At 51.3% G+C, this 24,671-nt stretch overlaps 1 protein-coding gene and 1 long non-coding RNA gene across 3 annotated transcripts in view; one reads left to right on the top strand and one right to left on the bottom strand.

The window, feature by feature from the left end:
* The window catches only part of LOC140411759 (uncharacterized), a 29,080-nt gene extending 27,494 nt beyond the window's left edge, over nucleotides 1–1,586 (bottom strand). The window contains exon 1 of one of the 2 annotated variants that reach the window (XR_011940998.1): nucleotides 1,470–1,586. This is a non-coding gene — a long non-coding RNA (uncharacterized lncRNA). Of the gene's footprint in view, nucleotides 1–1,100; nucleotides 1,358–1,469 lie in introns of those variants that run through there. The other variant, XR_011940997.1, reaches the window with a different exon arrangement.
* The window catches only part of LOC140411508 (dynein axonemal heavy chain 8-like), a 2,059,122-nt gene that overhangs the window by 176,788 nt on the left and 1,857,663 nt on the right, over nucleotides 1–24,671 (top strand). The gene's annotated exons all lie outside the window — the stretch shown is intronic.

The following is a 24,671-nucleotide window of genomic DNA, read 5'->3' as shown; positions in this document are numbered from 1 at the left end:
TGTTCTTCAGTTTTGATTCATTGTCCAATGCTGCTCCCAGGTTGTCACCCACTGTCCCAGGCTGCTCTCCGGTTGTCACTCACTGTCCCAGGCTGCTCTCCGGTTTTCACTCACATTCCCTAGCTGCTCTCTGGTTTTCACTCACATTCCCAGGCTGCTCTCTGGTTTTCACTCACATTCCCAGGCTGCTTCCGTTTTCACTCACCTTCCCAGGCTGCTCTCCAATTTTCACCCAGTGTTCCAGGCTGTTCTCCGATTTCCACTCAGCTCCCCAGGCTGTTCTCCGATTTGCACTCATTTTCCAGGCTGCTCTACGGTTTTCACTAATCTTCCCAGGCTGCTCTCTGGTTTTCACTCACATTCCCAGGCTGCTCCCCATTATTCACTCACCTTCCCAGGCTGCTCTCCGGTTTTCACCCACATTCCTAGGCTGCTCTACTGTTTTCACTCATGTGCCCAGCCTGCTCTCTGCTTTACACTCACCTTCCAAGGCTGCTCTCCGGTTTACACTCACCTTCCCAGGCTGCTCTTCAGTTTTCACTCATTTTCCCAGGCTGCTCTACGTTTTTCACTCACATTCCCAGGCTCCTCTACGGTTTTCACTCACATTCCCAGGCTCCTCTACGTTTTCACTCACATTCCCAGGCTCCTCTACGGTTTTCACTCACATTCCCAGGCTGCTCTACGGTTTTCATTCACTTTCCCAGGCTGCTCTCCGATATTCACTCACCTTTCCAGGCTGCTCTCATTTTTGCACTCATTGTCCCAGAATGCCATTCAGTCTTCACTCACATTCCCAGGCTGCTCTACGGTTTTCACTTAAATTCCCTGGCTGCTCCCCGCTTTTCTCTCATTTTCCATGCTGCTCTCCGGTTTTCACTTACTTTCCGAGGCTGCTCTACGATTTTCACTCATCTTTCTAGCCTGCTCTCCAGTTTACACTAACCTTCCCAGGCTGCTCTTCGGTTTTCACACATTGTCCCAGGCTGTCTCTGGTTTCCACTCACGTTCCCAGGCTGCTGTTTGGTTTTCACTCACCTTCCCAGGCTGCTCTTTGGTTTCCACTCACATTCCCAGGCTTCTCTTCGGTTTTCACTCACCATTTAAGGATGTACTCCGGTTTTCACTCAATTTCCACGCTGCTCTACGGCTTTCACTCACATTCCCAGGGTGCTCTACAGTTTTCACTCATCTTCCCAGCCTGCTCTCCGGTTATCACTCACCTTCCCAGCCTGCTCCCGGATTTCACTCAACTTCCCAGGCTGCTCTACGGTTTTCTTTCAGTGTATCAGACGGCTCTCCGGTTTTCACTCACCTTTCCAGGCTGCGCTCCGGTTTTCACTCACCTTCGCAGAGTGCTCCCCGCTTTTCTCTCATTTTCCAGGCAGCTCTCCTGGTTTCACTGACATTCCCAGGCTGCTCTATGGTTTTCACTCATATTCCCAGCCTGCTCTCTGGTTTACACTCACCTTCCCAGCCTGCTCTCCGGTTTTCATACATTGTCGCAGGCTGCTGTCCGGTTTTCACTCACATTCCCAGGCTGCTCTCCGGTTTTCACTCACCTTCCCAGGCTGCTCTTAGGTTTTTAGTCACCTGCCCAGGTTGCTCTACGGTTTTCATACATTGTCTGAGCCTGCTCTTAGGTTTTCACTCACCTTCCCAGGCTGCTGTTTGGTTTTCACTCACCTTCCCAGGCCGCTCTTTGGTTTCCACTCGCATTCCCAGGCCATCCTTTGGTTCTCACTCACATTCCCAGGCTGCTCTACGGTTTTCATTCACCATCGCAGGATACTCTCCGGTTTCCACTCAATTTCCAGCCTGCTCTACGGCTTTCACTCACCTTTCCAGGCTGCTCTCCGGTTTTCACTCATTGTCCCAGAATGCTGTTCAGTCTTCACTCACATTCCCAGGCTGCTTTCCGGTTTTCACTCACGTTCCCAGGCTGATCTACGGTTTTCACTCATCTTCCCAGCCTGCTTTCCGGTTTACACTCACCTTCCCAGCCTGCTCTCTGGTTTACACTCTCCTTCCCAGCCTGCTCTCTGGTTTACACTCACCTTCCCAGCCTGCTCTCTGGTTTACACTCACCTTCCCAGCCTGCTCTCCGGTTTTTACTCACCTGCCCAGGCGGCTCTCCGGCTTTGACTCATTGTCTCAGGCTGCTCTCCGGTTTTCATACATTGTCCCAGGCTGCTCTCCGGTTTTCACTCACATTCCCAGGCTGCTCTACGGTTTTCACTCACCTGCGCAGGATGCTCTCTGGTTTTCACTCACCTTCCCAGGCCGCTCTTAGGTTTCCACTCGCATTCCCAGACCGTCCTTTGGTTCTCACTCACATTCCCAAGGTACTCTTCGGTTTTCACTCACCATCGCAGGATGCTCTCCGGTTTTCCTTCAATTTCCAGGTTGCTCTATGGTTTTCACACATCTTCCCAGCCTGCTCTCCGGTTTTCATTCAACTTCCCAGGTGCTCCCCGCTTTTCACTCACCTTTCCAGGCTGCTCTCATTTTTGCACTCATTGTCCCAGAATGCCGTTCAGTCTTCACTCACATTCCCAGGCTGCTCTACGGTTTTCACTTAAATTCCCTGGCTGCTCCCCGCTTTTCGCTCATTTTCCAGGCTGCTCTCCGGTTTTCACTTACTTTCCGAGGCTGCTCTACGGTTTTCACACATTGTCCCAGGCTGCCTCTGGTTTCCACTCACGTTCCCAGGCTTCTCTTCGGTTTTCACTCACATTCCCGGGGAGCTCTACAGTTTTCACTCATCTTCCCAGCCTGCTCTCCGGTTATCACTCACCTTCCCAGCCTGCTCCCCGGATTTCACTCAACTTCCCAGGCTGCTCTGCGGTTTTGTTTCAGTGTATCAGACGGCTCTCCGGTTTTCACTCACCTTTCCAGGCTGCGCTCCGGTTTTCACTCACCTTCGCAGAGTGCTCCCCGCTTTTCTCTCATTTTCCAGGCTGCTCTCCAGTTTTCACTCACATGCCCAGGCTGCTCTCCGGTTTTCACTCACCTTTCCAGGCTGCTCTTAGGTTTTCACTCACCTTCCAAGGCTGCTGTTTGGTTTTCACTCACCTTCCCAGGCCGCTCTTTGGTTTCCACTCGCATTCCCAGGCCGTCCTTTGGTTCTCACTCACATTCCCCGGTTGCTCTCCGGTTTTTACTCACCTGCCCAGGCTGCTCTCCGGTTTTCATTCATTGTCCCAGGTTGCTCACCGGTTTTCAATCACCTTACAAGGCTGCTCTCTGGTTTTCACTGATTGTGCCAGACTGCTGTCCGGTTTTCACACATCTTCCTTGCCTGCTCTCCGGCTTTCACTCATCTTCCCAGGCTTCTCTACTATTTTGATTCATTGTCCCAGGCTACTCTCTGGCTTTCACTGATTGTGCCAGACTTCTCTCCGGTTTCCACTCACCTTCCCAGGCTGTTCTTCAGTTTTGATTCATTGTCCAATGCTGCTCTCCGGTTGTCACTCACTGTCCCAGGCTGCTCTCCGGTTTTCACTCACATTCCCTGGCTGCTCTCTGGTTTTCACTCACATTCCCAGGCTGCTCTCTGGTTTTCAATCACATTCCCAGGCTGCTTCCGTTTTCACTCACCTTCCCAGGCTGCTTTCCAATTTTCACCCAGTGTTCCAGGCTGTTCTCCGATTTTCACTCATTTTCCAGGCTGCTCTACGGTTTTCACTAACCTTCCCAGCCTGCTCTCCGGTTTTCATTCAACTTCCCAGGCTGCTCCCCGGTTTTCACTCACCTTTCCAGGCTGCTCTCCGGTTTTCACTCATTGTCCCAGAATGCTGTTCAGTCTTCACTCACATTCCCAGGCTGCTCTTTGGTTTCCCCTCACCTTCGCAGGGTGCTCCCCGCTTTTCTCTTATTTTCCAGGCTGCTCTCCAGTTTTCACTCACATTCCCAGGCTGCTTTCCGGTTTTCACTCACCTTCCCAGCCTGCTCTCCGGTTTACACTCACCTTCCCAGCCTGCTCTCTGGTTTACACTCACCTTCCCAGCCTGCTCTCTGGTTTACATTCACCTTCCCAGCCTGCTCTCTGGTTTTCACTCATCTTCCCAGCATGCTCTCCGGTTTTTACTCACCTGCCCAGGCGGCTCTCCGGCTTTGACTCATTGTCTCAGGCTGCTCTCCGGTTTTCATATATTGTCCCAGGCTGCTCTCCGGTTTTCACTCACATTCCCAGGCTGCTCTACGGTTTTCACTCACCTTCCCAGGCCGCTCTTTGGTTTCCACTCGCATTCCCAGACCGTCCTTTGGTTCTCACTCACATTCCCAAGCTACTCTTCGGTTTTCACTCACCATCGCAGAGTGCTCTCCGGTTTTCTCTCAATTTCCAGGTTGCTCTACGGTTTTCACACATCTTCCCAGCCTGCTCTCCGGTTTTCATTCAACTTCCCAGGCTGCTCCCCGGTTTTCACTCACCTTTCCAGCCTGTTCTCATTTTTGCACTCATTGTCCCAGAATGCCGTTCAGTCTTCACTCACATTCCCAGGCTGCTCTACGGTTTTCACTTAAATTCCCTGGCTGCTCCCCGCTTTTCTCTCATTTTCCAGGCTGCTCTCCGGTTTTCACTTACTTTCCGAGGCTGCTCTACGGTTTTCACTCATCTTTCTAGCCTGCTCTCCTGTTTACACTAAACTTCCCAGGCTGCTCTCCGGTTTTCACACATTGTCCCTGGCTGTCTCTGGTTTTCACTCACCTTCCCAGGCTGCTGTTTGGTTTTCACTCACCTTCCCAGGCCGCTCTTTGGTTTCCACTCACATTCCCAGGCTTCACTTCGGTTTTCACTCACATTCCCAGGGTGCTCTACGGTTTTCACTCATCTTCCCAGCCAGCTCTCCGGTTATCACTCACCTTCCCAGCCTGCTCCCCGGATTTCGCTCATCTTCCCAGGCTGCTCTGCGGTTTTCTTTCAGTGTATCTGACGGCTCTCCGGTTTTCACTCAACTTTCCAGGCTGCGCTCCGGTTTTCACTCACCTTCGCAGAGTGCTCCCCGCTTTTCTCTCATTTTCCAGGCAGCTCTCCTGGTTTCACTGACATTCCCAGGCTGCTCTATGGTTTTCACTCATATTCCCAGCCTGCTCTCTGGTTTACACTCACCTTCCCAGCCTGCTCTCCGGTTTTCATACATTGTCGCAGGCTGCTGTCCGGTTTTCACTCACATTCCCAGGCTGCTCTCCGGTTTTCACTCACCTTCCCAGGCTGCTCTTAGGTTTTTAGTCACCTGCCCAGGTTGCTCTACGGATTTCATACATTGTCTGAGCCTGCTCTTAGGTTTTCACTCACCTTCCCAGGCTGCTGTTTGGTTTTCACTCACCTTCCCAGGCCGCTCTTTGGTTTCCACTCGCATTCCCAGGCCATCCTTTGGTTCTCACTCACATTCCCAGGCTGCTCTACGGTTTTCATTCACCATCGCAGGATACTCTCCGGTTTCCACTCAATTTCCAGCCTGCTCTACGGCTTTCACTCACCTTTCCAGGCTGCTCTCCGGTTTTCACTCATTGTCCCAGAATGCTGTTCAGTCTTCACTCACATTCCCAGGCTGCTTTCCGGTTTTCACTCACGTTCCCAGGCTGATCTACGGTTTTCACTCATCTTCCCAGCCTGCTTTCCGGTTTACACTCACCTTCCCAGCCTGCTCTCTGGTTTACACTCTCCTTCCCAGCCTGCTCTCTGGTTTACACTCACCTTCCCAGCCTGCTCTCTGGTTTACACTCACCTTCCCAGCCTGCTCTCCGGTTTTTACTCACCTGCCCAGGCGGCTCTCCGGCTTTGACTCATTGTCTCAGGCTGCTCTCCGGTTTTCATACATTGTCCCAGGCTGCTCTCCGGTTTTCACTCACATTCCCAGGCTGCTCTACGGTTTTCACTCACCTGCGCAGGATGCTCTCTGGTTTTCACTCACCTTCCCAGGCCGCTCTTAGGTTTCCACTCGCATTCCCAGACCGTCCTTTGGTTCTCACTCACATTCCCAAGGTACTCTTCGGTTTTCACTCACCATCGCAGGATGCTCTCCGGTTTTCCTTCAATTTCCAGGTTGCTCTATGGTTTTCACACATCTTCCCAGCCTGCTCTCCGGTTTTCATTCAACTTCCCAGGTGCTCCCCGCTTTTCACTCACCTTTCCAGGCTGCTCTCATTTTTGCACTCATTGTCCCAGAATGCCGTTCAGTCTTCACTCACATTCCCAGGCTGCTCTACGGTTTTCACTTAAATTCCCTGGCTGCTCCCCGCTTTTCGCTCATTTTCCAGGCTGCTCTCCGGTTTTCACTTACTTTCCGAGGCTGCTCTACGGTTTTCACACATTGTCCCAGGCTGCCTCTGGTTTCCACTCACGTTCCCAGGCTTCTCTTCGGTTTTCACTCACATTCCCGGGGTGCTCTACAGTTTTCACTCATCTTCCCAGCCTGCTCTCCGGTTATCACTCACCTTCCCAGCCTGCTCCCCGGATTTCACTCAACTTCCCAGGCTGCTCTGCGGTTTTCTTTCAGTGTATCAGACGGCTCTCCGGTTTTCACTCACCTTTCCAGGCTGCGCTCCGGTTTTCACTCACCTTCGCAGAGTGCTCCCCGCTTTTCTCTCATTTTCCAGGCTGCTCTCCAGTTTTCACTCACATGCCCAGGCTGCTCTCCGGTTTTCACTCACCTTTCCAGGCTGCTCTTAGGTTTTCACTCACCTTCCAAGGCTGCTGTTTGGTTTTCACTCACCTTCCCAGGCCGCTCTTTGGTTTCCACTCGCATTCCCAGGCCGTCCTTTGGTTCTCACTCACATTCCCCGGTTGCTCTCCGGTTTTTACTCACCTGCCCAGGCTGCTCTCCGGTTTTCATTCATTGTCCCAGGTTGCTCACCGGTTTTCAATCACCTTACAAGGCTGCTCTCTGGTTTTCACTGATTGTGCCAGACTGCTGTCCGGTTTTCACACATCTTCCTTGCCTGCTCTCCGGCTTTCACTCATCTTCCCAGGCTTCTCTACTATTTTGATTCATTGTCCCAGGCTACTCTCTGGCTTTCACTGATTGTGCCAGACTTCTCTCCGGTTTCCACTCACCTTCCCAGGCTGTTCTTCAGTTTTGATTCATTGTCCAATGCTGCTCTCCGGTTGTCACTCACTGTCCCAGGCTGCTCTCCGGTTTTCACTCACATTCCCTGGCTGCTCTCTGGTTTTCACTCACATTCCCAGGCTGCTCTCTGGTTTTCAATCACATTCCCAGGCTGCTTCCGTTTTCACTCACCTTCCCAGGCTGCTTTCCAATTTTCACCCAGTGTTCCAGGCTGTTCTCCGATTTTCACTCATTTTCCAGGCTGCTCTACGGTTTTCACTAACCTTCCCAGCCTGCTCTCCGGTTTTCATTCAACTTCCCAGGCTGCTCCCCGGTTTTCACTCACCTTTCCAGGCTGCTCTCCGGTTTTCACTCATTGTCCCAGAATGCTGTTCAGTCTTCACTCACATTCCCAGGCTGCTCTTTGGTTTCCCCTCACCTTCGCAGGGTGCTCCCCGCTTTTCTCTTATTTTCCAGGCTGCTCTCCAGTTTTCACTCACATTCCCAGGCTGCTTTCCGGTTTTCACTCACCTTCCCAGCCTGCTCTCCGGTTTACACTCACCTTCCCAGCCTGCTCTCTGGTTTACACTCACCTTCCCAGCCTGCTCTCTGGTTTACATTCACCTTCCCAGCCTGCTCTCTGGTTTTCACTCATCTTCCCAGCATGCTCTCCGGTTTTTACTCACCTGCCCAGGCGGCTCTCCGGCTTTGACTCATTGTCTCAGGCTGCTCTCCGGTTTTCATATATTGTCCCAGGCTGCTCTCCGGTTTTCACTCACATTCCCAGGCTGCTCTACGGTTTTCACTCACCTTCCCAGGCCGCTCTTTGGTTTCCACTCGCATTCCCAGACCGTCCTTTGGTTCTCACTCACATTCCCAAGCTACTCTTCGGTTTTCACTCACCATCGCAGAGTGCTCTCCGGTTTTCTCTCAATTTCCAGGTTGCTCTACGGTTTTCACACATCTTCCCAGCCTGCTCTCCGGTTTTCATTCAACTTCCCAGGCTGCTCCCCGGTTTTCACTCACCTTTCCAGCCTGTTCTCATTTTTGCACTCATTGTCCCAGAATGCCGTTCAGTCTTCACTCACATTCCCAGGCTGCTCTACGGTTTTCACTTAAATTCCCTGGCTGCTCCCCGCTTTTCTCTCATTTTCCAGGCTGCTCTCCGGTTTTCACTTACTTTCCGAGGCTGCTCTACGGTTTTCACTCATCTTTCTAGCCTGCTCTCCTGTTTACACTAAACTTCCCAGGCTGCTCTCCGGTTTTCACACATTGTCCCAGGCTGTCTCTGGTTTTCACTCACCTTCCCAGGCTGCTGTTTGGTTTTCATTCACCTTCCCAGGCCGCTCTTTGGTTTCCACTCACATTCCCAGGCTTCACTTCGGTTTTCACTCACATTCCCAGGGTGCTCTACGGTTTTCACTCATCTTCCCAGCCAGCTCTCCGGTTATCACTCACCTTCCCAGCCTGCTCCCCGGATTTCGCTCATCTTCCCAGGCTGCTCTGCGGTTTTCTTTCAGTGTATCTGACGGCTCTCCGGTTTTCACTCAACTTTCCAGGCTGCGCTCCGGTTTTCACTCACCTTCGCAGAGTGCTCTCCGCTTTTCTCTCATTTTCCAGGCTGCTCTCCAGTTTTCACTGACATTCCCAGGCTGCTCTACGGTTTTCACTCATCTTCCCAGCCTGCTCTCTGGTTTACACTCACCTTCCCAGCCTGCTCTCCGATTTTCATACATTGTCCCAGGCTGCTCTCCGGTTTTCACTCACATTCCCAGGCTGCTCTCCGGTTTTCACTCACCTGCGCAGGATGCTCTTAGGTTTTCACTCACCTGCCCAGGATGCTCTCCGGTTTTCATACATTGCCTCAGCCTGCTCTTAGGTTTTCACTCACCTTCCCAGGCTGCTGTTTGGTTTTCACTCACCTTCCCAGGCCGCTCTTTGGTTTCCACTCGCATTCCCAGACCGTCCTTTGGTTCTCACTCACATTCCCAAGCTACTCTTCGGTTTTCACTCACCATCGCAGGATGCTCTCCGGTTTTCTCTCAATTTCCAGGTTGCTCTACGGTTTTCACACATCTTCCCAGCCTGCTCTCCGGTTTTCATTCACCTTCCCAGGCTGCTCCCCGCTTTTCACTCACCTTTCCAGGCTGCTCTCATTTTTGCACTCATTGTCGCAGAATGCCGTTCAGTCTTCACTCACATTCCCAGGCTGCTCTTCGGTTTTCCCTCACCTTCGCAGTGTGCTCCCCGCTTTTCTCTCATTTTCCAGGCTGCTCTGCAGCTTTCTCCCACATTCCCCGGCTGCTCTCCGGTTCTTACTCACCTGCCCAGGCTGCTCTCCGGTTTTCATTCATTGTCCCAGGTTGCTCACCGGTTTTCAATCACCTTACAAGGCTGCTCTCTGGTTTTCACTGATTGTGCCAGACTGCTCTCCGGTTTTCACACATCTTCCTTGCCTGCTCTCCGGCTTTCACTCATCTTCCCAGGCTTCTCTACTATTTTGATTCATTGTCCCAGGCTGCTCCCTGGCTTTCACTGATTGTGCCAGACTTCTCTCCGGTTTCCACTCACCTTCCCAGGCTGTTCTTCAGTCTTGATTCATTGTCCAATGCTGCTCTCCGGTTGTCACTCACTGTCCCAGGCTGCTCTCCGGTTTTCACTCACATTCCCTGGCTGCTCTCTGGTTTTCACTCACATTCCCAGGCTACTCTTCGGTTTTCACTCACCATCGCAGGATGCTCTCCGGTTTTCACTCAATTTCCAGCCTGCTCTACGGCTTTCATCACCTTCCCAGCCTGCTCTCCGGTTTTCATTCAACTTCCCAGGCTGATACCCGGTTTTCATTCAATTTTCCAGGCTGCTCTCCGGTTTGCACTCATTGTCCCAGAATGCCGTTCTGTCTTCACACACATTCCCAGGCTGCTCTTCGGTTTTTCCTCACCTTCGCAGGGTGTTCCCCGCTTTTCTCTCATTTTCCAGGCAGCTCTCCAATTTTCACTCACAGTCCCAGGCTGCTCTCCGGTTTTTACTCACCTGCCCAGGATGCTCTCCGGTTTTCATTCATTGTCTCAGGCTGCTCTACGGTTTTCACTCACTTCCCAGGTTGCTCTCCGGTATTCACTCACCTTCCCATCTGCTCTACGGTTTTCACTCACTTTCCCAGGTTGCTATCCGGTATTCACTCACCTTCCCAGGCTGCTCTACGGTTTTCACTTAAATTCCCTGGCTGCTCCCCCCTTTTCTCTCATTTTCCAGGCTGCTCTCCGATTTTCACTCACATTCCCAGGCTGCTCTACGGTTTTCACTCACTTTCCCAGGTTGCTCCCCGGTATTCACTCACCTTCCCAGGCTGCTCTACGGTTTTCACTTAAATTCCCTGGCTGCTCCCCCCTTTTCTCTTATTTTCCAGGCTGCTCTCCGGTTTTCACTCACATTCCCAGGCTGCTCTACGGTTTTCACTCACTTTCCCAGGTTGCTCCCCGGTATTCACTCACCTTCCCAGGCTGCTCTACGGTTTTTACCTAAATTCCCTGGCTGCTCCCCACTTTTCTCTCATTTTCCAGGCTGCTCTCCGGTTTACACTAACCTTCCCAGGCTGCTCACCGGTTTTCACACATTGTCCCAGGCTGTCTCTGGTTTCCACTCACGTTCCCAGGCTGCTGTTTGGTTTTCACTCACTTTCCCAGGCTACTCTACGATTTTCACTCACCATCGTAGGATGCTCTCCGGTTTTCACTCAATTTCCAGGCTGCTCTCCGGTTTTCACACATCTTCCCAGCCTGCTCTCCGGTTTTCATTCAAATTGCCAGGCTGCTCCCCGGTATTCACTCAATTTCCAAGCTGCTCTACGGTTTTCACTCACATTCCCAGGCTGCTCTACGGTTTTCGCACATCTTCCCAGCCTGCTCTCCGGTTTTCATTCAACTTCCCAGGCTGCTCCCCGGTTTTCACTCACCTTTCCAGGCTGCTCTCCGGTTTTCACTCATTGTCCCAGAATGCTGTTCAGCCTTCACTCACATTCCCAGGCTGCTCTTCAGTTTTCATTCAACTTCCCAGGCTGCTCCCCGGTTTTCACTCACCTTTCCAGGCTGCTCTCCGGTTTTCACTCATTGTCCCAGAATGCTGTTCAGTCTTCACTCACATTGCCAGGCTGCTCTTCAGTTTCCCCTCACCTTCGCAGGGTGCTCCCCGCTTTTCTCTAATTTTCCAGGCTGCTCTCCAGTTTTCACTCACATTCCCAGGCTGCTCTACGGTTTACACTCACCTTCCCAGCCTGCTCTCTGGTTTACACTCACCTTCCCAGCCTGCTCTCCGGTTTTTACTCACCCGCCCAGGCGGCTCTCCGGATTTGACTCATTGTCTCAGGCTGCTCTCCGGTTTTCATACATTGTCCCAGGCTGCTCTCTGGTTTTCACTCACATTCCCAGGCTGCTCTACGGTTTTCACTCACCTGCGCAGGATGCTCTCTGGTTTTCACTCACTTTCCCAGGCCGCTCTTTGGTTTCCACTCGCATTCCCCGACCGTCCTTTGGTTCTCACTCACATTCCCAGGCTACTCTTCGGTTTTCACTCACCATCGCAGGATGCTCTCCGGTTTTCTCTCAATTTCCAGGTTGCTCTACGGTTTTCACACATCTTCCGAGCCTGCTCTCCGGTTTTCATTCAACTTCCCAGGCTGCTCCCCGGTTTTCACTCACCTTTCCAGCCTGCTCTCATTTTTGCACTCATTGTCCCAGAATGCCGTTCAGTCTTCACTCACATTCCCAGGCTGCTCTACGGTTTTCACTTAAATTCCCTGGCTGCTCCCCGCTTTTCTCTCATTTTCCAGGCTGCTCTCCGGTTTACACTAACCGTCCCAGGCTGCGCTCGGTTTTCACACATTGTCCCAGGCTGTCTCTGGTTTCCACTCACGTTCCCAGGCTGCTGTTTGGTTTTCACTCACCTTCCCAGGCCGCTCTTTGGTTTCCACTCACATTCCCAGGCTTCTCTTCGGTTTTCACTCACATTCCCAGGGTGCTCTACGGTTTTCACTCATCTTCCCAGCCTGCTCTCCTGTTATCACTCACCTTCCCAGCCTGCTCCCCGGATTTCACTCAACTTCCCAGGCTGCTCTACGGTTTTCTTTCAGTGTATCAGACGGCTCTCCGGTTTTCACTCACCTTTCCAGGCTGCGCTCCGGTTTTCACTCACCTTCGCAGAGTGCTCCCCGCTTTTCTCTCATTTTCCAGGCTGTTCTCCAGTTTTCACTGACATTCCCAGGCTGCTCTAAGGTTTTCACTCATCTTCCCAGCCTGCTCTCTGGTTTACACTCACCTTCCCAGCCTGCTCTCCGGTTTTCATACATTGTCGCAGGCTGCTCTCCGGTTTTCACTCACATTCCCAGGCTGCTCTCCGGTTTTCACTCACATGCCCAGGCTGCTCTTAGGTTTTCATACATCTGAGAACATAGAACATAGAACAATACAGCGCAGTACAGGCCCTTCGGCCCACGATGTTGCACCGAAACAAAAGCCATCTAACCTACACTATACCATTATCATCCATATGTTTATCCAATAAACTTTTAAATGCCCTCAATGTTGGCGAGTTCACTACTGTAGCAGGTAGGGCATTCCACGGCCTCACTACTCTTTGCGTAAAGAACCTACCTCTGACCTCTGTCCTATATCTATTACCCCTCAGTTTAAGGCTATGTCCCCTCGTGCTAGCCATTTCCATCCGCGGGAGAAGGCTCTCACTGTCCACCCTATCTAACCCTCTGATCATTTTGTATGCCTCTATTAAGTCTCCTCTTAACCTTCTTCTCTCTAACGAAAACAACCTCAAGTCCATCAGCCTTTCCTCATAAGATTATCCCTCCATACCAGGCAACATCCTGGTAAATCTCCTCTGCACCCGTTCCAAAGCCTCCATGTCCTTCCTATAATGCGGTGACCAGAACTGTACGCAATACTCCAAATGCGGCCGTACCAGAGTTCTGTACAGCTGCAACATGACCTTCTGACTCCGGAACTCAATCCCTCTACCAATAAAGGCCAACACTCCATAGGCCTTCTTCACCACCCTATCAACCTGGGTGGCAACTTTCAGGGATCTATGTACATGGACACCTAGATCCCTCTGCTCATCCACACTTTCAAGAACTTTTCCATTAGCCAAATATTCCACATTCCTGTTATTCCTTCCAAAGTGAATCACCTCACACTTCTCTACATTAAACTCCATTTGCCACCTCTCAGCCCAGCACTGCAGCTTATCTATATCCTTCTGTAACCTGCTACTTCCTTCCACACTATCGACAACACCACCGACTTTAGTATCGTCTGCAAATTTACTCACCCACCCTTCTGTGCCTTCCTCTAGGTCATTGATAAAAATGACAAACAGCAACGGCCCCAGAACAGATCCTTGTGGTACTCCACTTGTGACTGAACTCCATTCTGAACATTTCCCATCAACCACCACCCTCTCTCTGTCTTCTTTCAGCTAGCCAATTTCTGATCCACATCTCTAAATCACCCTCAATCCCCAGCCTCCGTATTTTCTGCAATAGCCTACCGTGGGGAACCTTATCAAACGCTTTGCTGAAATCCATATACACCACATCAACTGCTCTACCCTCGTCTACCTGTTCAGTCACCTTCTCAAAGAACTCGATAAGGTTTGTGAGGCATGACCTACCCTTCACAAAGCCATGCTGACTATCCCTGATCATATTATTCCTATCTAGATGATTATAAATCTTGTCTCTTATAATCCCCTCCAAGACTTTACCCACTACAGACGTGAGGCTCACCGGTCTATAGTTGCCGGGGTTGTCTCTGCTCCCCTTTTTGAACAAAGGGACCACATTTGCTATCCTCCAGTCCTCTGGCACTATTCCTATAGCCAATGATGACATAAAAATCAAAGCCAATGGTCCAGCAATCTCTTCCCTGGCCTCCCAGAGAATCCTAGGATAAATCCCATCAGGTCCCGGGGACTTATCTATTTTCAGCCTGTCCAGAATTGCCAACACCTCTTCCCTACTCTTCCCTACGTACCTCAATGCCATCTAATCTATTTACCTGGAGCTCAGCATTCTCCTCCACAACATTATCTTTTTCCTGAGTGAATACTGACGAAAAATATTCATTTAGTATCTCGCCTATCTCTTCAGACTCTACACACAACTTCCCATCCCTGTCCTTGACTGGTCCTACTCTTTCCCTAGTCATTCGCTTATTCCTGGCATACCTATAGAAAGCTTTTGGGTTTTCCTTGATCCTTCCTGCCAAATACTTCTCATGTCCCCTCCTTGCTCGTCTTAGCTCTCTCTTTAGATCCTTCCTCGCTACCTTGTAACTATCCATCGCCCCAACTGAAACTTCACACCTCATCTTCACATAGGCCTCCTTCTTCCTCTTAACAAGAGATTCCACTTCTTTGGTAAACCACGGTTCCCTCGCTCGGCACCTTCCTCCCTGCCTGACCGGTACATACTTATCAAGAACACGCAGTAGCTGATCCTTGAACAAGCTCCACTTATCCAGTGTGTCCAACACTTGCAGCCTACTTCTCCACCTTATCCCCCCCCCAAGTCACGTCTAATGGCATCATAATTTCCCTTCCCCCAGCTATAACTCTTGCCCTGCGGTGTATACTTATCCCTTTCCATCCTTAACGTAAACGTCACCGAATTGTGGTCACTGTCCCCAAAGTGCTCACCTATTTCCAAATCCAACACCTGGCCTGGTTCATTACCCAAAACCAAATCCAATGTGGCCTCGCCTCTTGTTGGCCTGTCAACAAACTGTGTCAGGAAACCCTCCTGCACACACTGTACAAAAAACGACCCATCTAATGTACTCGAACTATATCTTTTCCAGTCAATATTTGGAAAGTTAAAGTCTCCCATAATAACTACCCTGTTACATTCGCTCTTATCCAGGATCATCCTCGCCATCCTTTCCTCTACATCCCTAGAACTATTTGGAGGCCTATAGAAGACTCCCAACAGTGTGACCTCTCTTTTCATGTTTCTAACCTCAGCCCATACTACCTCGGAAGATGAGTCCCCATCTAGCATCCTCTCCGCCACCGTAATACTGCTCTTGACTAGCAGCGCCACACCTCCCCCTCTTTTGCCTCCTTCTCTGAGCTTACTAAAACACCTAAACCCCGGAACCTGCAACATCCATTCCTGTCCCTGCTCTATCCATGTCTCCGAAATGGCCACAACATCGAAGTCCCAGGTACCAACCCATGCTGCCAGTTCCCCTACCTTATTTCGTATACTCCTGGCATTGAAGTAGACACACTTCAAACCACCTACCTGAACACTGGCCCCCTCCCGCGACGTCAAATCTGAGCTCCTGACCTCTGTACTCTCATTCTCCCTTACCCTAAAACTACAATCCAGGTTCCCATGCCCCTGCTGCATTAGTTTAAACCCCCCCAAAGAGCACTAACAAATCTCCCCCCCAGGATATTTGTGCCCCGCAGGTTCAGATGTAGACCATCCTGTCTGTAGAGGTCCCACCTTCCCCAGAAAGAGCCCCAGTTATCCAGAAATCTGAATCCCTCCCGCCTGCACCATCCCTGTAGCCACGTGTTTAATTGCTCTCTCTCCCTATTCCTCATCTCACTATCATGTGGCACGGGCAACAACCCAGAGATAACAACTCTGTTTGTTCTAGTTCTGAGCTTCCATCCTAGCTCCCTGAAAGCCTGCCTGACATCCTTATCCCCTTTCCTACCTATGTCGTTCGTGCCAATGTGGACCACGACTTGGGGCTGCTCCCCCTTCCCCTTAAGGACCCGGAAAACACGATCCGAGACATCACGTACCCTTGCACCTGGGAGGCAACATACCAAACGTGAGTCTCTCACGCTCCCACAAAATCTCCTATCTGTGCCCCTGACTATCGAGTCCCCAATTACTAATGCTCTGCTCCTCTCCCCGCTTCCCTTCTGAGCAACAGGGACAGACTCCGTGCCAGAGGCCCGTACCCCATGGCTTACCCCTGGTAAGTCCCCCCCCCACAAGTATCCAAAGCGGTATACTTGTTTCTCAGGGGAACGACCGCAGGGGATCCCTGCATTGACTGTTTTTTCCCAGTCCCTCTTACAGTTACCCATCTATCTCCAATCTTTGGTGTAACTAATTCCCTGAAGCTGCTATCTATGACCCCCTCTGCCTCCCGAATGATCCGAAGTTCTTCCAACTCCAGCTCCAGTTCCCTAACTCGGTCTTGGAGGAGCTGGAGGTGGCAGCACTTCCTGCAGGTAAAATCAGCAGGGACTCTAACGGCATCCCTCACCTCAAACATCCTGCACGAGGAACATTGCACTCCCTTCCCTGCCATTCCTCTAACTTTCTACCAAGATCTGGCTCACAACTAAATTAAAAAATTTTTATATAAAAAAAATATTAATAACAATAATAAAATATGGTACTTACCTCACACCAATGGGTTTTATTATTAGGTTAGAGGAGGAGGGCGGATGGGAGACACTACACGTGTAGTGTCTCGGGTTTCCTCTCCACCAGAATTTATTGGTGAGGGTCTTCCCAGAAGTCCGCGGGTCGACTTCCTGTTCCCACCTTAAACACTAGAATTTAAAAAAAAAAAATTTAAAGGAGAAACTTACCTCCCAGCAATCACTTCCGCACTGCTCCCGCTGAAATGGACTAGCCTGCTGCGCTCCTGCTGAAATCGACTTGGCCTGCAAAGTAAGTAAGTTGTTAATCAGTACTTCCCTCACCCCAGGCAGCGGTCCCCTCTGCCTCGCAGCTCCCGCGCTTTTTCAAATTCCCGCGCTGATTCTAAGGTCCCAGCTCTCACTCCCGAACTCAACAGCTGACCTGCAAGGTAAGTAAGTTAATCAGTACTTACCTCACCACAGGCAGCGACCTTTTAAACGGTCCCCTCTGCCTCGCAGCTCCCGCGCTTTTTCAAATTCCCGCGCTGATTCTTCCTACTATTTTGAGTCATTGTCCCAGGCTGCTCTCTGGCTTTCACTGATTGTGCCAGACTTCTCTCCGCTTTCCACTCACCTTCCCAGGCTGTTCTTCAGTTTTGATTCATTGTCCAATGCTGCTCTCCGGTTGTCACTCACTGTCCCAGGCTACTCTCCGGTTTCCACTCACATTCCCTGGCTGCTCTCTGGTTTTCACTCACATTCCCAGGCTGCTCTCTGGTTTTCAATCACATTCCCAGGCTGCTTCCGTTTTCACTCACCTTCCCAGGCTGCTTTCCAATTTTCACCCAGTGTTCCAGGCTGTTCTCCGATTTTCACTCATTTTCCAGGCTGCTCTACGGTTTTCACTAACCTTCCCAGCCTGCTCTCCGGTTTTCATTCAACTTCCCAGGCTGTACTTCAGTTTTGATTCATTGTCCAATGCTGCTCTCCGGTTGTCACTCACTGTCCCAGGCTGCTCTCCGGTTTCCACTCACATTCCCTGGCTGCTCTCTGGTTTTCACTCACATTCCCAGGCTGCTCTCTGGTTTTCACTCACATTCCCAGGCTGCTTCCGTTTTCACTCACCTTCCCAGGCTGCTTTCCAATTTTCACCCAGTGTTCCAGGCTGTTCTCCGATTTTCACTCATTTTCCAGGCTGCTCTACGGTTTTCGCACATCTTCCCAGCCTGCTCCCCGGTTTTCACTCACCTTTCCAGGCTGCTCTCCGGTTTTCACTCATTGTCCCAGAATGCTGTTCAGTCTTCACTCACATTCCCAGGCTGCTCTTCGGTTTTTCCTCACCTTCGCAGGGTGCTACCCGGTTTTCATTCATTGTCTCAGCCTGCTCTTAGGTTTTCACTCACATTCCCAGGCTGCTCTCTGGTTTTCACTCACCTTCCCAGGCTGCTCTCCGGTTTTCATACATTGTCCCAGGCTGCTCTACGGTTTTCACTCACATTCCCAGGCTGCTCTACGGTTTTCACTCACCTGCGCAGGATGCTCTCTGGTTTTCACTCACCTTTCCAGTCCGCTCTTTGGTTTCCACTCGCATTCCCAGACCGTCCTTTGGTTCTCACTCACATTCCCAAGGTACTCTTCGGTTTTCACTCACCATCGCAGGATGCTCTCCGGTTTTCTCTCAATTTCCAGGTTGCCCTACGGTTTTCACACATCTTCCCAGCCTGCTCTCCGGTTTTCATTCAACTTCCCAGGCTGCTCTCCGGTTTTTACTCACCTGCCCAGGCTGCTCTCCGGTTTTCATTCATTGTCCCAGGTTGCTCACCGGTTTTCAATCACCTTACAAGGCTGCTCTCTGGTTTTCACTGATTGTGCCAGACTGCTGTCCGGTTTTCACACATCTTCCTTGCCTGCTCTCCGGCTTTCATTCATCTTCCCAGGCTTCTCTACTATTTTGATTCATTGTCCCAGGCTACTCTCTGGCTTTCACTGATTGTGCCAGACTTCTCTCCGGTTTCCACTCACCTTCCCAGGCTGTTCTTCAGTTTTGATTCATTGTCCAATGCTGCTCTCCGGTTGTCACTCACTGTCCCAGGCTGCTCTCCGGTTTTCACTCACATTCCCTGGCTGCTCTCTGGTTTTCACTCACATTCCCAGGCTGCTCTCTGGTTTTCAATCACATTCCCAGGCTGCTTCCGTTTTCACTCACCTTCCCAGGCTGCTTTCCAATTTTCACCCAGTGTTCCAGGCTGTTCTCCGATTTTCACTCATTTTCCAGGCTGCTCTACGGTTTTCACTAACCTTCCCAGCCTGCTCTCCGGTTTTCATTCAACTTCCCAGGCTGCTCCCCGGTTTTCACTCACCTTTCCAGGCTGCTCTCCGGTTTTCACTCATTGTCCCAGAATGCTGTTCAGTCTTCACTCACATTCCCAGGCTGCTCTTTGGTTTCCCCTCACCTTCGCAGGGTGCTCCCCGCTTTTCTCTTATTTTCCAGGCTGCTCTCCAGTTTTCACTCACATTCCCAGGCTGCTTTCCGGTTTTCACTCACCTTCCCAGCCTGCTCTCCGGTTTACACTCACCTTCCCAGCCTGCTCTCTGGTTTACACTCACCTTCCCAGCCTGCTCTCTGGTTTACATTCACCTTCCCAGCCTGCTCTCTGGTTTTCACTCATCTTCCCAGCATGCTCTCCGGTTTTTACTCACCTGCCCAGGCGGCTCTCCGGCTTTGACTCATTGTCTCAGGCTGCTCTCCGGTTTTCATATATTGTCCCAGGCTGCTCTCCGGTTTTCACTCACATTCCCAGGCTGCTCTACGGTTTTCACTCACCTTCCCAGGCCGCTCTTTGGTTTCCACTCGCATTCCCAGACCGTCCTTTGGTTCTCACTCACATTCCCAAGCTACTCTTCGGTTTTCACTCACCATCGCAGAGTGCTCTCCGGTTTTCTCTCAATTTCCAGGTTGCTCTACGGTTTTCACACATCTTCCCAGCCTGCTCTCCGGTTTTCATTCAACTTCCCAGGCTGCTCCCCGGTTTTCACTCACCTTTCCAGCCTGTTCTCATTTTTGCACTCATTGTCCCAGAATGCCGTTCAGTCTTCACTCACATTCCCAGGCTGCTCTACGGTTTTCACTTAAATTCCCTGGCTGCTCCCCGCTTTTCTCTCATTTTCCAGGCTGCTCTCCGGTTTTCACTTACTTTCCGAGGCTGCTCTACGGTTTTCACTCATCTTTCTAGCCTGCTCTCCTGTTTACACTAAACTTCCCAGGCTGCTCTCCGGTTTTCACACATTGTCCCAGGCTGTCTCTGGTTTTCACTCACCTTCCCAGGCTGCTGTTTGGTTTTCACTCACCTTCCCAGGCCGCTCTTTGGTTTCCACTCACATTCCCAGGCTTCACTTCGGTTTTCACTCACATTCCCAGGGTGCTCTACGGTTTTCACTCATCTTCCCAGCCTGCTCTCCGGTTATCACTCACCTTCCCAGCCTGCTCCCCGGATTTCGCTCATCTTCCCAGGCTGCTCTGCGGTTTTCTTTCAGTGTATCTGACGGCTCTCCGGTTTTCACTCAACTTTCCAGGCTGCGCTCCGGTTTTCACTCACCTTCGCAGAGTGCTCTCCGCTTTTCTCTCATTTTCCAGGCTGCTCTCCAGTTTTCACTGACATTCCCAGGCTGCTCTACGGTTTTCACTCATCTTCCCAGCCTGCTCTCTGGTTTACACTCACCTTCCCAGCCTGCTCTCCGATTTTCATACATTGTCGCAGGCTGCTCTCCGGTTTTCACTCACATGCCCAGGCTGCTCTCCGGTTTTCACTCACCTGCCCAGGATGCTCTCCGGTTTTCATACATTGCCTCAGCCTGCTCTTAGGTTTTCACTCACCTTCCCAGGCTGCTGTTTGGTTTTCACTCACCTTCCCAGGCCGCTCTTTGGTTTCCACTCGCATTCCCAGGCCGTTCTTTGGTTCTCACTGACATTCCCAGGCTGCTCTCCGGTTTTCACTCACATTCCCAGGCTGCTCTCCGGTTTTCACTCACCTGCGCAGGATGCTCTTAGGTTTTCACTCACCTGCCCAGGATGCTCTCCGGTTTTCATACATTGCCTCAGCCTGCTCTTAGGTTTTCACTCACCTTCCCAGGCTGCTGTTTGGTTTTCACTCACCTTCCCAGGCCGCTCTTTGGTTTCCACTCGCATTCCCAGACCGTCCTTTGGTTCTCACTCACATTCCCAAGCTACTCTTCGGTTTTCACTCACCATCGCAGGATGCTCTCCGGTTTTCTCTCAATTTCCAGGTTGCTCTACGGTTTTCACACATCTTCCCAGCCTGCTCTCCGGTTTTCATTCAACTTCCCAGGCTGCTCCCCGGTTTTCACTCACCTTTCCAGGCTGCTCTCATTTTTGCACTCATTGTCGCAGAATGCCGTTCAGTCTTCACTCACATTCCCAGGCTGCTCTTCGGTTTTCCCTCACCTTCGCAGTGTGCTCCCCGCTTTTCTCTCATTTTCCAGGCTGCTCTGCAGCTTTCTCCCACATTCCCCGGCTGCTCTCCGGTTCTTACTCACCTGCCCAGGCTGCTCTCCGGTTTTCATTCATTGTCCCAGGTTGCTCACCGGTTTTCATTCATTGTCCCAGGTTGCTCACCGGTTTTCAATCACCTTACAAGGCTGCTCTATGGTTTTCACTGATTGTGCCAGACTGCTCTCCGGTTTTCACACATCTTCCTTGCCTGCTCTCCGGCTTTCACTCATCTTCCCAGGCTTCTCTACTATTTTGATTCATTGTCCCAGGCCGCTCCCTGGCTTTCACTGATTGTGCCAGACTTCTCTCCGGTTTCCACTCACCTTCCCAGGCTGTTCTTCAGTCTTGATTCATTGTCCAATGCTGCTCTCCGGTTGTCACTCACTGTCCCAGGCTGCTCTCCGGTTTTCACTCACATTCCCTGGCTGCTCTCTGGTTTTCACTCACATTCCCAGGCTACTCTTCGGTTTTCACTCACCATCGCAGGATGCTCTCCGGTTTTCACTCAATTTCCAGCCTGCTCTACGGCTTTCATTCACCTTCCCAGCCTGCTCTCCGGTTTTCATTCAACTTCCCAGGCTGATACCCGGTTTTCATTCAATTTTCCAGGCTGCTCTCCGGTTTGCACTCATTGTCCCAGAATGCCGTTCTGTCTTCACACACATTCCCAGGCTGCTCTTCGGTTTTTCCTCACCTTCGCAGGGTGTTCCCCGCTTTTCTCTCATTTTCCAGGCAGCTCTCCAATTTTCACTCACAGTCCCAGGCTGCTCTCCGGTTTTTACTCACCTGCCCAGGATGCTCTCCGGTTTTCATTCATTGTCTCAGGCTGCTCTACGGTTTTCACTCACTTCCCAGGTTGCTCTCCGGTATTCACTCACCTTCCCATCTGCTCTACGGTTTTCACTCACTTTCCCAGGTTGCTATCCGGTATTCACTCACCTTCCCAGGCTGCTCTACGGTTTTCACTTAAATTCCCTGGCTGCTCCCCCCTTTTCTCTCATTTTCCAGGCTGCTCTCCGATTTTCACTCACATTCCCAGGCTGCTCTACGGTTTTCACTCACTTTCCCAGGTTGCTCCCCGGTATTCACTCACCTTCCCAGGCTGCTCTACGGTTTTCACTTAAATTCCCTGGCTGCTCCCCCCTTTTCTCTTATTTTCCAGGCTGCTCTCCGGTTTTCACTCACATTCCCAGGCTGCTCTACGGTTTTCACTCACTTTCCCAGGTTGCTCCCCGGTATTCACTCACCTTCCCAGGCTGCTCTACGGTTTTTACCTAAATTCCCTGGCTGCTCCCCACTTTTCTCTCATTTTCCAGGCTGCTCTCCGGTTTACACTAACCTTCCCAGGCTGCTCACCGGTTTTCACACATTGTCCCAGGCTGTCTCTGGTTTCCACTCACGTTCCCAGGCTGCTGTTTGGTTTTCACTCACATTCCCAGGCTACTCTACGATTTTCACTCACCATCGTAGGATGCTCTCCGGTTTTCACTCAATTTCCAGGCTGCTCTCCGGTTTTCACACATCTTCCCAGCCTGCTCTCCGGTTTTCATTCAAATTGCCAGGCTGCTCCCCGGTATTCACTCAATTTCCAAGCTGCTCTACGGTTTTCACTCACATTCCCAGGCTGCTCTACGGTTTTCGCACATCTTCCCAGCCTGCTCTCCGGTTTTCATTCAACTTCCCAGGCTGCTCCCCGGTTTTCACTCACCTTTCCAGGCTGCTCTCCGGTTTTCACTCATTGTCCCAGAATGCTGTTCAGCCTTCACTCACATTCCCAGGCTGCTCTTCAGTTTTCATTCAACTTCCCAGGCTGCTCCCCGGTTTTCACTCACCTTTCCAGGCTGCTCTCCGGTTTTCACTCATTGTCCCAAAATGCTGTTCAGTTTTCACTCACATTCCCAGGCTGCTCTACGGTTTACACTCACCTTCCCAGCCTGCTCTCTGGTTTACACTCACCTTCCCAGCCTGCTCTCCGGTTTTTACTCACCTGCCCAGGCGACTCTCCGGATTTGACTCATTGTCTCAGGCTGCTCTCCGGTTTTCATACATTGTCCCAGGCTGCTCTCTGGTTTTCACTCACTTTCCCAGGCCGCTCTTTGGTTTCCACTCGCATTCCCCGACCGTCCTTTGGTTCTCACTCACATTCCCAGGCTACTCTTCGGTTTTCACTCACCATCGCAGGATGCTCTCCGGTTTTCTCTCAATTTCCAGGTTGCTCTACGGTTTTCACACATCTTCCGAGCCTGCTCTCCGGTTTTCATTCAACTTCCCAGGCTGCTCCCCGGTTTTCACTCACCTTTCCAGCCTGCTCTCATTTTTGCACTCATTGTCCCAGAATGCCGTTCAGTCTTCACTCACATTCCCAGGCTGCTCTACGGTTTACACTCACCTTCCCAGCCTGCTCTCTGGTTTACACTCACCTTCCCAGCCTGCTCTCCGGTTTTTACTCACCTGCCCAGGCGGCTCTCCGGATTTGACTCATTGTCTCAGGCTGCTCTCCGGTTTTCATACATTGTCCCAGGCTGCTCTCTGGTTTTCACTCACATTCCCAGGCTGCTCTACGGTTTTCACTCACCTTCGCAGGGTGCTCCCCGCTTTTCTCTAATTTTCCAGGCTGCTCTCCAGTTTTCACTCACATTCCCAGGCTGCTCTACGGTTTACACTCACCTTCCCAGCCTGCTCTACGGTTTACACTCACCTTCCCAGCCTGCTCTCTGGTTTACACTCACCTTCCCAGCCTGCTCTCCGGTTTTTACTCACCTGCCCAGGCGGCTCTCCGGATTTGACTCATTGTCTCAGGCTGCTCTCCGGTTTTCACTCACCTGCGCAGGATGCTCTCTGGTTTTCACTCACTTTCCCAGGCCGCTCTTTGGTTTCCACTCGCATTCCCCGACCGTCCTTTGGTTCTCACTCACATTCCCAGGCTACTCTTCGGTTTTCACTCACCATCGCAGGATGCTCTCCGGTTTTCTCTCAATTTCCAGGTTGCTCTACGGTTTTCACACATCTTCCGAGCCTGCTCTCCGGTTTTCATTCAACTTCCCAGGCTGCTCCCCGGTTTTCACTCACCTTTCCAGCCTGCTCTCATTTTTGCACTCATTGTCCCAGAATGCCGTTCAGTCTTCACTCACATTCCCAGGCTGCTCTACGGTTTTCACTTAAATTCCCTGGCTGCTCCCCGCTTTTCTCTCATTTTCCAGGCTGCTCTCCGGTTTACACTAACCTTCCCAGGCTGCGCTCCGGTTTTCACACATTGTCCCAGGCTGTCTCTGGTTTCCACTCACGTTCCCAGGCTGCTGTTTGGTTTTCACTCACCTTCCCAGGCCGCTCTTTGGTTTCCACTCACATTCCCAGGCTTCTCTTCGGTTTTCACTCACATTCCCAGGGTGCTCTACGGTTTTCACTCATCTTCCCAGCCTGCTCTCCTGTTATCACTCACCTTCCCAGCCTGCTCCCCGGATTTCACTCAACTTCCCAGGCTGCTCTACGGTTTTCTTTCAGTGTATCAGACGGCTCTCCGGTTTTCACTCACCTTTCCAGGCTGCGCTCCGGTTTTCACTCACCTTCGCAGAGTGCTCCCCGCTTTTCTCTCATTTTCCAGGCTGTTCTCCAGTTTTCACTGACATTCCCAGGCTGCTCTAAGGTTTTCACTCATCTTCCCAGCCTGCTCTCTGGTTTACACTCACCTTCCCAGCCTGCTCTCT

This window comes from Scyliorhinus torazame, chromosome 4 (genome assembly GCF_047496885.1).
Source record: "Scyliorhinus torazame isolate Kashiwa2021f chromosome 4, sScyTor2.1, whole genome shotgun sequence".
In the NCBI taxonomy this organism is placed as follows: Eukaryota; Metazoa; Chordata; class Chondrichthyes; order Carcharhiniformes; family Scyliorhinidae; genus Scyliorhinus; species Scyliorhinus torazame.
This window is presented reverse-complemented; position numbering and strand designations above follow the sequence as displayed.